Source organism: Leopardus geoffroyi, chromosome A1, assembly GCF_018350155.1.
Source record: "Leopardus geoffroyi isolate Oge1 chromosome A1, O.geoffroyi_Oge1_pat1.0, whole genome shotgun sequence".
NCBI classification, from domain to species: Eukaryota; Metazoa; Chordata; class Mammalia; order Carnivora; family Felidae; genus Leopardus; species Leopardus geoffroyi.
This window is the reverse complement of record NC_059326.1, coordinates 37,754,956-37,771,486: the sequence shown is the minus strand read 5'-3', so window position 1 is coordinate 37,771,486 and position 16,531 is coordinate 37,754,956. Positions and strand designations below refer to the sequence as shown.

Below are 16,531 nucleotides of genomic sequence, written 5' to 3'. Positions count from 1 at the left end.
TGCAATCCCTAGCAAAGTAACATCAGCATTCTTCACAGAGCTAGAACAAATAATCCTAAACTTTGTATGGAACCAGAAAAGACCATGAATAGCCAAAGCGATCTTGAAAAAGAAAACCAAAGCAGGAGGCATCACAAGCCCAGACTTCAAGCTATACTACAATGCTGTAATCAGCAAGACCGTATAGATCTGGCACAAGAACAGACACTCAGATCAACGGAACAGAATAGAGATCTCAGAAATAGACCCACAAACGTATGGCCAACTAATTTTTGACAAAGCAGGAAAGAATATCCAATGGAATAAAGACAGTCTCTTCAGCAAGTGGTGCTGGGACGACTGGACAGCGACATGCAGACAAATTAACCTGGACCACTTTCTTACACCATACACAAAAATAAACTCAAAATGGATGAAAGACCTCAATGTAAGACAGGAAGCCATCAAAATCCTCGAGGACAAAGCAGGCAAAAACCTCTTTGATCTTGGCCGCAGCAGCTTCTTACTCAACACATCTCTGGAGGCAAGAGAAACAAAAGCAAAAATGAACTACTGGGACCTCATCAAAATAAAAAGCTTCTGTATAGCAAAGGAAACAATCAGCAAAACTCAAAGGCAACCGACAGAAAGGGAGAAGATATTTGCAAATGATATATCAGCCAAAGGGCTAGTATCTAAAAATCTATAAAGAACTTATCAAACTCAACACCCAAAAAACAAATAATCCAGTGAAGAAATGGGAAAAAGACATGGATAGACACTTCTCCAAAGAAGACATCCAGATGGCCAAGTGACAAATGAAAAAATGCTCAACATCAATCATCATCAGGGAAATACAAATCAAAACCACAATGAGATACCACCTCACACCTGTCAGAATGGCTAACGGTAACAACTCAGGCAACAATAGATGTTGGTGAGGATGCGGAGACATAGGATCTCTTCTGCACTGCTGGTGGGAATGCAAGCTGGTGCGGCCACTCTGGAAAACAGTATGGAGGTTCCTCAAAAAACTAAAAATAGAACTACCCTATGACTCAGCAATTACACTACTAGCCATTTATACACGGGATACAGGTGTGCTGTTTCAAAGGGACACATGCACTCCCATGTTTATAGCAGCACTATCAACAATAGCCAAAGTATGGAAAGAGCCCAAATGCCCATCGATGGATGAATGGATAAAGAAAATGTGGTATATATATATATATATATATATATATATATATATATATACACACATACATACACACACACACACACACACACACACACACACACACACACCCCGGAGTATTACTCGGCAATCAAAAAGAATGAAATCTTGCCATTTGCAACTACGTGGATGGAACTAAAGGCTATTATGCTAAGTGAAATTAGTCAGAGAAAGACAAAAATCATATGACTTCACTCATATGAGGACTTTAAGAGACAAAACAGATGAACATAAGGGAAGGGAAACAAAAATAATATAAAAACAGGGAGGGGGATAAAACAGAAGAGACTCATAAATATGGAGAACAAACTGAGGGTTACTGGAGGGGTTGTGGGAGGGGGGATGGGCTAAATGGGTAAGTGGCACTAAGGAATCTACTCCTGAAATCATTGTTGCACTATATGCTAACTAATTTGTATGTAAATTAAAAAAAATAAAAAACAGAATTAAAAAAAACATAATGCAAAGCCTAGCAATGTCTAATCAATAGAGTAACGTTCTGATATTAATTAAAGTCCCTTCACTGTTGTTGCAAGCTGAAAAAAAAACTATAAATCTATGTCCTATTTACTTTAAATTAACTTTTGAGTAATACACAGCTTCCTTTATAAAAATCGTTCATAGACAACAATTCCCTACAGGAAAATTCTAAATGCCATAGTCTGACACATGAGGCCATTAAGTACTATCTAGAATCAAATTTCTAATTGGATTTGTAGTAACTTCCTAAAAAATTATACTGTACTGTTTCAGACATAAAGTTCAATTTATGTCTCAAACTAAATTTCCATTTAATATGTAATCTTCACAATGCCTAACAACTTAATACCCATGCTTCAAATTCTATGGAAATATTTCTACTTTTTGGATATCTAAACTTAAAGTGAATATAATATTCTTATGTGTTCCAGTTTACAAACTATACAGTTTTTCCTCATTAAATTATATATTAAATTGCACAAAATAAATCATAATTATAACACTATGTTATTATATATTAGGGCATATATAATGCATATATTTACATACATGAGTATATATCTCCTCTGGTTTATATTACATTAAGCACAATAATATTTATATTAACTTCATTTTTTATCAGTTTGGTTATATATTAGCAGATTGTGACACATACTATCAAATAATTTCCTAAAAGCATTTTGTGGCATATCGGTTTACCCCAGCAGAAATCATATGGCACCTACCTGTAGTATATGAGATAATCCAGGAGTAAACTGGCATGCATTAACTTGACTTAATCTGTGGGATTAAACCAGGATTTAGCATTTTTTCCCCCTCGAAAGGACCAGAGAATAAATATTTTAGGGTATGTGGCCCATATCATCTCTCTTATGACTACTGAACTCTATCAATGCAGTGCAAAATCAGTCACTGACAAGACTTCAATGAATGTGTATGACTGTTTTCCAGTTATTTTTTATTTACAAACATAGGTAATGGGCTGTATGACCCACAAACCATCGTTTTCTCATCTATGTATTAGTCTAACACTACTTACTAAAATCCTCCAATTATTATAAGAAATAACTAAGTCTTCAATGCAAACTCATGGTCTATGCAGTTTTATTTTGCTGTAGTTCTTAGTCCTGTCATTAATAGTTGTGAAAAAAATGTGCAAGCCTGTCAGTTAATGTTCTGGGACAGAGGTATTCCAAAATCTGTCTATAAGAATCTACAAATTTAACAACTGGAATAGCTACGAACATTCAAATGACAACATTCAAATTTTTCACATCAATGACATTAGGAAAGGTGGTGATTATAAGTACTGCCACAAATTTGGAAAAGTAAACACATACTTACTTTGGATATGAATCATTTTTGGAAGGAAATAAATTTATGTTTATAGGAAAGATAAAGCCTATGGGCTGGAGTATAAACAAAAATGTCATTAATTGATTAAGATTTGGTAAGAAATATTGTCTATGTATTAACTCACATATCCTCAGGAATCCCTGGGAGAAGGTGCTATTATTGCCATTTCTATTTTACAGATGATGAAACTGAAGCAAAGACATTTTAGAAAATTGCCTAATACTACACAATAGGCATCTGACAGATCTTCTTTTCAAATCCTAGCAGTTTGGCCTGACAACTTGTTCCAGTTCAAATAAGGTTTCTATTTTGCCTGTTTTATATCCCTGATTGCACTGTTTCTTAGCTGTTGACCACCCAAAAGTGGTTTAACCTCTTCAGGTTTCAATTTCCTCAAGTGTGTAATGATTGGCTTCAAGCAGACTACCTCTAAGACCTTTTGTAAATGCTGTGATCAAATTCATAAAAAGTTGTAGCTTCGTAAATATTTTTGAGCTTTTCAAAATTTTGCCATATTACTTTTATATGAATATTATTCACATATTCTCAAGCCATATGCATTTTCATTTTAGTACAGCCTCTCATGAGAAGACAGAATTAAAATTCCCATTCCAGGAAGAGAGGGGAATGGCAGTACTGATGTAGAGAGATTATGGAGATCAGAATCCAAGAGCCAAGTCATGTCTCCTTCCTTTTCAATTTTGCCAATCCTGTTTTTTTTAATGAGGGGATTCTTCAAAGAGGGGATGATGAAACTTATCTTAAAGCGTTGCTATGAAATGAAATATACTGTGATATATGAATGCTACTATTATTGATCCAAGTTATTATGTAAATATTACCAAAACTTTTTAAAGAAACATTAAGAACCTAAATATGCATAAATTCAAGTAGTTACTGTTTTCAGAGATAAGGGTGGTTTCAGGTGTTTGAATCTTGGTTTCATTGGTGATCCCACAAATTTACTTACCTACCTACTTAGGAAATCATTTAGTGGTATTTTCTTCAAGTAGAATGTTATTTAGAATCAAATTGGAGAATATTATTTGATATGACAAGAAATAAGACCCAGAAAGCAAGGCCTACTTAAAAGTAAAATATAAATATGTGTCTATCTGTATTTTGCAACAACATGAAAAGGTCACTCAATTAAATGGAGTCTAAATTTATGTTTTTATGTATTCTCTTTACCCTGACAGGCTGCCACTCCCTGAAAGGCTTAATTTAATCCATTTTTATTCCCCTAATTTGTAAATGATTATTTTTATTTACATAAGCTGTAGTATATCACAGAATGATCCTTTGCCTGAATTTTCATACCATTTAACCCACAGGACTTCAGATTTTATTATCATTATCATTATTGTAGTGCAGCATCTATAACTGTTCTCTGGAAAAAGAAGTGAAAATAATTTGATTTTGGCCAACTAATCTCTGACAAAATAGGAAAGACTATCCAATGAAAAAAGTCTCTTAGGTCTCTTAAGTAAATAGTGCTGGGAAAACTGGACAGCAACATGCAGATGAATGAAACTGGACCATTTTCTTACACCATACACAAAAATAAATTCAAAATGGATTAAAGACCTAAATGTGAGACAGGAAACTATCAAAATCCTAGAGGAGAAAACAGGCATCAACCTCTATGACCTCAGCTGCAAAACTTCTTACTGGACATGTCTCTGGAGGCAAGGGAAACAAAAGCAAAAATGAGCTATTGGGACCTCATCAAAAGAAAAATCTGCACAGTGAAGGAAACAATCAGCAAAACTAAAAGGCAATCGACAGAATGGGAGAAGATATTTGCAAATAACATATCAGCTAAAGGGTTATTACCCCAAATCTATAAAGAACTTATCAAACTCAACACCCAAAAACAAATAATCCACTGAAGTAATAGGCAAAAGACATGAATAGACACTCTTCCAAAGAAGACATACAGATGGCTAACAGACACGTAAAAACATGCTCATCACCTATCAGCAGGGAAATGCAAATCAAAACCACTGTGAGATACCACTTAACGCCTGTCAGAGTGACTAAAATTAATAACGCAGGCAACAATAGATGTTGGCAAGGATGCAGAGGAAGGATAATTCTTTTGCACTGTTGGTGGGAATGCAAGCTGGTGCAGCCACTCTGGAAAACAGTATGAAGGGTCTTCAAAAAAATTAAAATAGAACTACCCTCTGACCCAGAAATTGCATTACAAGGTATTTCTCCAAAGTATACAAAAATGCTGATTCAAAGGTGCACGTGTACCCCAATGTTTGTATCAGTCCTGCAACAATAGCCAAATTAGCAAAAGAGCCAAAATGTCCATTAACTAATGAATGGATAAAGAAGATGCGTTATATATACACAATGGAATATTATTCAGTGATGAAAAATAATGAAATCTTGCCATTTGCAACAACGTGGATGGAACTAGAGGGTATTATGGTAAGCAAAATAAGTCTGTCAGAGAAAAGACAAATATCATATGATTTCTCTCATATGTGGAATTTAAGAAACAACAGATGAACACAGGGGAAGGGAAGGAAAAATAAGATAAAAAGAGAGAGGGAGGCAAACCATAAGAGATTCTTACAAACAGAACTGAGGGTTGCTGGAGGGGTGGTGGGTGGGGGGACGGGTTAAAAGGGTGACGAAGATTAAGGAGGGCACTTGTAAGGATGAGCACTGGGTATCATATGTAATAGATGAGTCACTGGGTTCTACTCCTAAAACCACGACTACACTGTATGTTAACTAACTTGAATTTCAATTATAAACAAACAAACAAACAAATAAATAATTTGATATTAATACTTAAGGAAAATTCCCAATAATTACAGAGATATTGACATCTGGAAATCTCGAAACTATTAATATGCTCACAGAGGCATAAATAAACATGCCCAACGAAAGTAAGAAAATAGTCTTAATTACAATGGTACCAAAAAGAATAATATACTTGTGCTTACAAGTAACAAAAATGCAGAGTTGTACACTTAAAACTACACACTGCTGAGAGAAGTTAAATGAGAACCAAATGTAAAAACGTCTGACGTCATCAGAGAAATGTTATTAAAATAGCAAGAACGTCCAAATTCATCCTTATCAGTATTCCAGATGCGGTTTTTTTTCCTTCAAAAGTAAACAACACATTCATAAAATTACTAAGAAAATTTGAGGGACTCAGATTAGTCAAAAAAAAAAAAAAAACCTAGATAAAGAACAACAAATTGGAAAACTCACTTTTCTTGATTTCAAATGTTACTGCAAACTGACAATAATCAACAGAGTGTGATAATGGCATAATGGCATAGGGATAGACATACTGATCAATGGATTAAAACTGAGAATCCAAATAAATCCTTACATTTATGGCCAATTGATATTTGACAACATACCAAGACAATTCAATAAGGGAATATATTGTCTCCTACAGATGGTTAGACCAAGTATCTACACACATGAAAAAAATAGAGAAAGAAAAAGACTAAAAAGGAAAAAGACAAAGCAAAAGAGAAAAATTTGGACCTCTGTCTCACACAAAATGTAAAAATTAAACTGCGTTTAATTAAACACAATTAAATCTAAGAGGTAAATACATAAAACTCTTAGTAGAAAACATAGGAACAAAGTTTCATGGCCTTGAGTTGACAATAGTTTCTTAGATACAATAAGAAAACACAAGCAAAAAAAGTCTAAATAAAATACATCACTGGACTTCTTCAAAGTTAAAGGCATATGCACCAAAGGACACCATCGAGGAATTAAAAAAAAAAACCTAGAAAATAGGAGAAAATATTTGCCAATCATATGTCTGATAAGGAACTTACATCCAAAATATATAAAGAATACTTATAATTCAACAATAGAAAGATAACTCAATTGGAAAATGGAAAAGAATTTGAACAGGCATTTTTCCACAGACACATAAATGTCCAATTAACAAATCCAAAGATGCTCAACAGAATTATTAGAGAAATGCAAAGAAAAATTACAATGAGATATGCTTCACACTTATTACAATGGCTAAAAACGGTAACAAATGTTGGCAAAACCACAGAGAAATGGTAAATTTCACACACCGGTGGTGGGACTGTCAAATGGTTTAACCATTTTGGAAAGCAGTTTGATGGTTCCTAAAAATGTTAAACATATGACCCAAAAATTGAACTCTTACATATTATCTCAACTTAATTGCAAACATACGTATACCCGAACATTATATGTATATGTTAACAGTGGCATTTCTCATAACAGCAAAAAATGAAGATAACCCAAAAATCCCTCCCTTATCTGAGGAATGGAAAAAAAAATGTGGTATTTCTATAGAATAGAATATTATTTAGCTATTAGAAAAAGAGAAGGAGTGACTCATGCTACAACATAGATGAACTTTGAAAGCATTATTCTAAGCAAAGACGACAGTAAAAAAAAAATCACCTATTATGTAATTCCATTTTTGGAACATGTCCAGATTAGGAAAATTTTCAGATTAGGAAATGGGAGACAAAAAGTAGATTATTGGTTGCTAGGGGGCTAGAGACTGTGAGAATAGAGTGTGACTGTTTAATGGGTATGAGATTTCCTTTGGGGACAGTGAAATATTGTAAAAATAGTAGTGATGGTCGTACAACCCTCAAGACACTAAAAACAACTGAACTGTACAAATGAAGAGAGTAAAATTTATATATATACACTCGTTTTCAATAGATGTATTATTAAAAACAATGCAAAGGGGTCCATAATCATTTACACGTCTTCCACTTTTAAATGTTAATTTAAAAATGATAGTTAAATTCATCCCACATTCTTTATAACTAAATAAAAAAATGTTCTTAAGAGAGAGAACGTATTAATTATTAGAATTTAAATACAATGCCCCGAAGATAAACACAGTTCTTGAATCACAAGTCAAAGGACGAATTTATCAAAGAAATGATCTCTTGCAGCTTCAACTGTCAACATGTCAGCTCAGTTCCTACTCTCGATTACATTTTGACACCATAAGACAGATGCCAATGTAAGTGTGGGCCAGAATTCTTCTGAGTATCACAGAATATACCAAAGAGTAGAATAAATATTAAGCACAAACTGCAGGTATCTGTGAAAATGCCATGCCTTCAACCACAATCAGATATGTATGTGCTGTTGTCTGTCTATGCCCCCGTATAACCCAATATATAGGTTGGAAACTACCTCAAATAATGAAAATGACAACTTGTAGTTAACACAAAGAGTTTACTAGTAAAGAGTCTTGCTCAGCTGTGGTTTACTTGCAAGAATACCAGATTTCAAGTTTGAATAATTGGTATTGAAAACCAGGTCCACTAAGGGACCCAGGTTCACCAAAAAGGATTCCATATACTGTGTTTGCCTTAACTGCCTTGCATCTTTCTTTTACCTGGTTTTTTTTTTTTTAAAAAGAAAACACTTAGCACTAAGTATTACTGCGAAGTGTAAATGCAAATCATATGCTGAAGGAATCTAATATATGGTTGGTAATCCACAAACAGTTGCAATATCTGGTTAATTTATTTCAGATAGTATCTAATAAAAACTCATGTTAGTAAAACTATACTGAATTTAATTAACACGTTTTAATAACTTAGAATGCATTTTTTGTATTTTGAAAATATCAAAGGATCATTCTCAGGAATACTTGTTAGTACATTCTTCATGACTAAAAGAAAGTTGTTTATGTAATGAAAGAACACTTAGGGATTGTTTCCTTCTTGGGAATCTCTAAAATGGAAGAAGCCCTAATATATGAAACATTACGTGCAATTTTATCATTAGGATAACGAATGGAGATTTTTGAAGTCTAAGCATGTAACATCCAAACTTCTGTAATATTAAAGGCCCACCAGGCACAGTAAAATATAATATTGAGAATGTAATTTTTAAACACTGAAGGAGAGACCATTCAGTATAGCAGTTTGGCAAAACTACCAGTAACAGGCAGCACCGCAAATATAGCCCATAAATAAGAATATGTAGCTCAGAAGGATTAAGACTTATTACTGCATTTGTTGGCATGTTTTTGTTGTAATAAAACTTAAAAGGTTACACTTTTCTCTATCTAAAATGATTCCTTGCAAGAGAAAAACAAAACAAAACAAAACAAACAATGATTCTTTCCCTTCCAGCTCAACAGAAAAAGTCACATAAATCAAAATGCCATCAGTCAACTGGCAGTGGTATAATACACAGCCCATCACAGTCGTCACAGTGTCTCAAATAAGTATCACAGAGGCAAAGACATGAAGTAAAACCCCGTGAGGTGCTATTCAAATACTCTCACAGTAAATGAACAAATGCCCAACGCTGCCCTTTGGGGTCCTGTCTCTATAGGAAGAATGAAATTATTGAAGGTACAAGTCTATCAAACTGGACTCCGTATCTCATGGCCACTGGAGTACAACACGCCCCACAGTAGATGTCATATTATGCAGTGTGAGAAATTAATAGAGAATTCACTTTTTTTCTAAAACTCTAATTTCTTCCCCAGATGCCCTTGGGTGTACATTACTGTTTTTACTGTAAAGTCATTTCCAAGCAATGTCTGCAGATAAACTTCTAAGTCTAAGGTCAAATACAAAAATCCGAGTGTGCATGTTGAAAAGAATGAAAAACAATTTAAAAAGGGAAATAAAGCCTCTAGAAAAAGAGGTAACACTGTGCCTTTTGTAGCGTGTTTTAATTCCTTACTAGATCATTTTCTTTTCTTTTAACCACACTCTGCATGATTTGGCAAAGAAGGGCTATGTAATATGTAATTAATATAGAAGATGGATCAGGAAGATAAATTTACTCCACAAGTACATAGGTTGAAGAGATTTAGAGGTATCATTTTAAACAGTTTTAAGAAAAATTCAAAACTAACAAATTCTCCAAGGTTTGATTTTCTGCAGGGGTAAATGTACACATGTATATCAATTTCTTGATAATCACTATAGACACACACACATCGATAAACAGGTGGATGGATGGAGAGATAAATGGATTAAAAGATTGATAGATAGAAGATAGATAGATACATTCACATCATTTCATTTTTTCAAAGTGATTTTGCGATGCACTTGTCATGCATCACAGTTAAAATCAGCAGAGTGAGACTTTGAGGTCTCAACTGCATTTACTTGCTCCTGCAACTGATTTTGTGCTCGATTAAATTTATGAAAAACACCTTTCATTTTGTGTTTTCAGTTACAACAGGGAAGTTAAAAAACAGAACTACCTCTATGTATAAATAATGTAAGACATGCAGAAAAAGCACAACTTACCAACTTGAATTCCCATTAGATTATAAACGGTATTGATGAAATTTGCCACAATTTGGTGTGGATTTTATTATATCAAAATGTGATGTATTGTAAGAAACATTTTTTAAGAATTGAGCACGAGTTTTATGGCATATCTGTTTATTGAAAATCCTCGAATGTTCAATCAATCAGAAAGCAAAATGCTTCTAAGACCTCATGCCCTACCAGCTTCAATTTAGGCAAGTCCACGATTTGGTATGGGTACTTGTCACTTTAGTATGTGCAATATAATTGGCTAGGCATTTTTAAAAGATACATGGGAACATTATATCTTAAAAACAAAGTAAAACTATTTCTCCCAGGAATTTTGAATTTAAATAATTCTTTAATACTAGACTAATGTTGTTGAGTGGAGTGCAGCTATAACTTAGTGGTCCAACCTCAAATGTACAGATATTTTTCATTTACCCAGGCCAGTGAATCTCAGGAAAATACGGAACTCTGTAGTAAAATTATAGGAAACACAGATTATTTCTTGTTATCAATGGGAATAAATTAATAGGAGATAAAGCTTTTCAATGAGAAAGTAACTACAAGGAAAAATAAGAATGAATATAGAAAAAAATCAGTATTTTTTTATCAGGCTACACTTCAAAGACATACAAAGATTCCATTTTTAATGTGTTTAAGACAGAATCAGACATAAAGTTATATTAAATGAGAATTTGAGGTAACTGGAATTGCATTCCATAAAAACAGGCTGTATATTATGGCTTGGATTCTATTTATGGTTTAATTAAAAAAAAAAAAAACTTATCTTGGCTGGCTCAGGATACTTTCCTACTTATCATTAGACAAGTTTTCAATTTAGTTAAGGAAATACAGATAATCAAAACACCTATCCATGGAAGCCTTAAGCAAGGAACAGCTTTTTCATATGATTAGTTTGGTAGGGTTCAACACTATAAAAATGCTATAACATTCAAATTCAATTTTGGTTGAATTAAGATTTAAGTTTTCTGATTTGAGAAATTCTTCAATTACATGATGTTAACATCAGAAAAAATATATATATTTATAAGAGAAAGGAATGAGAATTCTTATTATCCTAGATTTATTTTATTAATAGAGAAACCAACATTTGTGTGTGTGTGTGTGTGTGGGTGTGGGTGTGCATGTGCATGTGTGTATAATATTAGAGTAGGGCTAGATATCAAAGAAACAATAAAAGTAATTTAATTACTGTTCCTACAAAATTAGATTTCAGAGATAATTTTTTAATCCTACAGTAATTTTCAAAGATATTTGTGACTACATTTTCACAAACATTAGATCTGGGGGAGTTTGTTTGTTTGTTTGTTTATTATTTGAGGGTAGTCATGCATGCAAGTGGGGAAGGGAGGGGGTAGAGAGAACCCCAAGCAGGCTTCACGCCCAGTGTGGAGCCCAACATCAGGCTCCATCTCAAGACCAGAAGATCATGACCTGAGATCCAAAGTCCAGGGCTCAACTGACTGAGCCACCCAGGTGCCCCAGGATTTGGGGGGAATCTAATCAGGGCACTCTCTGTGAGCATATTTTTCCATTCCTAGCCCTTAAACTACAGATTGGCCTGGGTGGCATATTTGAACGATGAAAATAGGTTATGCTGATTTGATATTTATTATCTTAATTGCTCACAACTAGCATAGAGGATGAATGCCAGTAATAGGCTCAGGCAGCTTCAAGGCCCTATTTTGCAAAGGATGCTTACTAGCTCTGAGACTTCAGGCAAGTTATTTAAACTAACATGAAGAAATACATGTGATAAATAAGAAATGGTGCTTAGAATATATTATTAGTAATAGCTCTTACAGTATGTTAGATAAGAGAAAACAGCAGTTTTACATTTTATAGTTAATAAAGATTTATGTTTACTGTTCTTAGAAGAGAGGTCTTAACCAAAAATTTCATAGGAATTGCCTTTAAGTGTGCATTTGTCAGCCTACCAAGCAGCGAGAAATGCTATTATTGGGGAAAAAAATCCAAGTCAATATGGATCTTTTGTGTAAAGACTGTTTGGGTCTTAATGATGTAATAATCTTGCCAGTCTTACACCCCACTTCTTTCTTAAACTCCTATAAAATTTCATTCTTCATTTAATTGTTAATGCTACTCATGGGATCCTTTTCCTCCTGCTGCTACACTTATTCTGGTAACAGATTTCCCAGTTTATTTGCCTCCATATTTTATTGTTCCTTTTTTTTTCCCAAATAGTTCTGATTTTAGTAATATTGATCTTATTGTTTAAAGCCTACACAGACAGACAGACACACACACACACACACACACACACACTTAATTTCAGCAATCTTGTTATGGCCTTTGATTATAGTAATATTTCTTGTTCTCAGATTGCTATTTTTTTTAAAAATTATATTAAATAATGCTAGTGCTACTATATTAAATAATGTAGTTATTTCCTGATTGAAAGCACTAATATTATTTAACAAGTTGAGACCTCTGTTTTTTGTCTATAATTGAGCAACAAAAACTAGGATTACTGTCCCTTCTCCCTTGCTCACTTAAACAACTAGAAAACAGGACAACTATATGAAACATACAATGGAATTGTTAAAAAAAATGTTTTTAAACTGATAAAACCAAGTATTAGAAAGAAAACAGCTACTTTAGAGAATATTTGGCAGTTTCTTAATTTTTAAAAGTTAAAGTAATACAATGCAACAATTCCTTTCCTAGGTATTTACCCCAAAGTAAATAAAACATGTTCATAAATCTTTTACTTGAATTATCTTACTTGAATTATTCAAAATGGCCACTTTTTCAGTTTTATAGAAATATAATTGATATGTAGTACTATGTAAGTTTAAGATATAATACATAATAACCTAACATATGTATACATATATACATATACATATATAAAATGATTACCACACAAAGTTTAGTTAACTTGCGTTTAGTCAACAACCACATTTTTAGTTACCTTATGTAATGTGCACCATGACTATAGTCAACACCGTTGTATGATATATTTGAAAGGGCTAAGAGAGTAGATCCTAAAGGTTCTCATTACAAGAAAAAAACACATTTTTTGTAACTATATGAGATGAGAGATGAATAGTAAGAATTTATTTTTATTTGTTCACTTAAATTTAGGGAGTATCTTATATATGGTAATATACAACTTATAGAAACTCATCCTGACAAATAAATTGATATAACTGCTGACTGTACAGCATTATTAGAGTTGCTAAATAACAAATGGAATCTACTAGTTCATATACAAAGAGTTGACATTATCAATGAAAAATGATTCAAACACAAAAAATGCTTTATCAGAAATCAATAAATTATTATAATGTGTAAATATATAACTATAAAATAAATCACTATTGGTCTAACAAACCAACTTTTTCTATTCATATCTTCATTGTCAATACTAACTCTTATTTAGTTTTATTTTGCATATATTTTGGTGATATAAACTTATATTAAAGCTAAATTAACATACACATAAATTTGAGTGTTTTTATAAATTGCCTAAGGCATAGTATTTCACTAAGGCATAGTATTATTTGTGAGCACATGATGTCATACATTTTATATAACAAACATGTAACTTATAGCAAAAAAAAGAAGCACAATTAACAAAATGATGATGTTTGTACTGATTAGTATGAACACTTCAAGGATAAGGGATGTGGAATTAAGCTTTCTGATCTCCAGTATTCTAAGGCATTGTCACTTGCTTCTTTTTTAAGAGTTACTAATTGGGCATTAGGTTAGAAATGGGTGTCTTCTTTAAATGATTCTATTTACCAATCTTTAAAAACATATTTACCAATGAATTGTGTTTTTTCTTATGTTTTGTTTTTAATCTGGGGATGTTCTTGCAATTTGTGGCAGGCAAAGAAACGTAGCTTACATTCTTCCTGTCTAAGGAACTACTGTTAATTATAATACACGCCACCAGCAATTTTTCCTTCAAAATCCAAGAAAATATAATGGTATATAACAGTTATTTTTAAGTGAATGAATATGCTGGTATAATGCTGAATAGAAGGCCGTTTTCCTCCTCAGCTGAATCCATACTATGATATTCTCATTGATACACACAGAAGTTGCTGCCCCAAAATGAAGTCTCTACTTAACTGGAGAGGTTCTATCCATTTTTATTTTTATCTCGTAAGTTTTCAGTTTTCCTTAGTTTTTTCCTGATGTCATTTTTTTAGTTATCCTAGATCCCATCTAGGATACCATATTTCTTTCCGTCGTTACATCTCCTTAGCTTTTTCTTGACAAGAGTGTTTTTCAGATTTTCCTTGTTTTTGGTGACCTTAAAAGTTGTGAGGAATACTGGTACGTTATTTTTTGTAGATTGCCCCTCTAATGAAATTTACTGATTATTATTTCATGATTAGACTTACAATTAAGGGTTTTCTGGAGAAAGACAGACGAGCTACCATGACATTTTTATCAACGTATTAATACCATACCAAGGATGTCCCGTGTACACAATTTATCACTGTTCGTGTGGATCTTGATCATGTGGTTGAGATAATAGTGTTTACCAGTTTTTGCCACTATGAAGGTTGTTAAGGTTGCTCTTTTTTTTTTTTTTTTTTTTTTTTAGAAATGGTTTGTGTTCCATCAACCTTATTTCCATTTTGTTTGCCCTTGTGGAAAAGCAGCTAAGACCACTCACGGGTGGTTTGTGCCCGTTCAGGGGTCTGAGCAGTGGGAGACGCAGACCAGTCCTCAATGGCAGGCTGAACACTCTAGTCTTTAATAGGGAACCGCTTAATATCCATACCTGCACACCTTCAGACCAGTCTGTGACTTCAGGTTGTGTAGCAGCGAACCCAGGAGCTGGACAAGTCCCCTGACCCTGAAATTCCTCCTCGGGTCGTAGCTTTTTCAGCAACAGCTTGCCCTTCAGTTTCGATCTCTTCAAAATCTGCAAGATCAGGCATCGCCTCTCATGGGTCTTCCCAGGAAATGGTGCCACACATACGCAGAACTTCCCAAGCCAGCAACCACCCCATCAGACCCACTGAGTCACTGCAAGGGATGGCAATGTTCACATCGCACAGGGGAGAGTCTGTGCCACACAGAGTGACGGTAGGCACTCTGAGAGGCTGGTGGTGGTCAGCCCCGGGATCAGTAACCACCAGAAGTCTTGGCTTCTGGAAGACTGCCTGGCTTCTGGTTGGTGAAGGTTTTGGGAGTGAAACAGCCAGCAACAGGAGTGGCTCCAGTAGCAGTAACAAACTTCAGCACAGCTCACTGGTCAGTACTCCTAGATGACAGGACACTGACACCGGCAGGATTTTCAATAGCAACAATGGTACGAGCTGCCAGCAAAAGCTTCTCCCAGATTCTCTTCAGGTTTATGATGTAGATACCATCACTTTCCCTTTTGTAGAGGTACTGTTCATCTGGGAGTCGAGGCTGGTGAGACCTAAGTGAGTTCCTACCCCAAGAAATTTGAGGATATCCTCCTCCTTCATTTGCGGGACATCAAGGGCTCCAGGCATTGTCAAAGTTTCCCTTAAAGTTACTATAGGAACACAGAACAAGGCTGTATAGACACCTTCCTGGGTAGTGCAGAAAGGCAAGGTTGTTCTTCCTTCTGCTTTCAATACTGTCATTTTGCTAATAACTCACTATGTGCAGCTCATATTTAAGGAATGGGAAGTTATGCTCTCCTTCCTTGAAGACAGTGGGTCCATATAAATGTTGTGAATTTTCCAGCATGCGGATTCACCTCTTTTCTCAAGTCATTTATTTAATTAATACTTTGTATCAATATGGACTCAGAGATATTTAGTTTATACTTTGAGTTATAATTCAGTGAGTCTTTCTTCTTCTTCTTCTTTTTTTTTTTTTTGGTTCCAACTTTGGCCATCAGAAGTTTAGTCAGCTCTGGTGTCCCTTTAACATATCCTCACCCATGTGTTTTGGTTGTTCTTCTGGCTATTTGTTATTGCTTGTTTTTGAGCACGTCCTTAATTTCTGGCAACATGAGATGCTCCAGACCCATCTTGTATATTTCCCGCCTCCAAATCATGGAACTAGTCATTTTCCAAGGAGCCTGAGTTCTTTATACTAGAGACACGGATTACAAACGAAGACCTGGGCCTTAAAGGTGCTCACTGATGATACAGTGTTGTTGCTCAACGGTCTTCCCAGGTGACAAAGGGTATGTAAGTGTGTA

General features: G+C 34.3%; 1 pseudogene; it reads right to left on the bottom strand.

Moving 5' to 3' along the window:
- Positions 1-15,005: 15,005 nt before the first annotated feature.
- On the bottom strand, positions 15,006-15,851 carry LOC123576596 (annotated as a pseudogene).
- Positions 15,852-16,531: the final 680 nt, after the last annotated feature.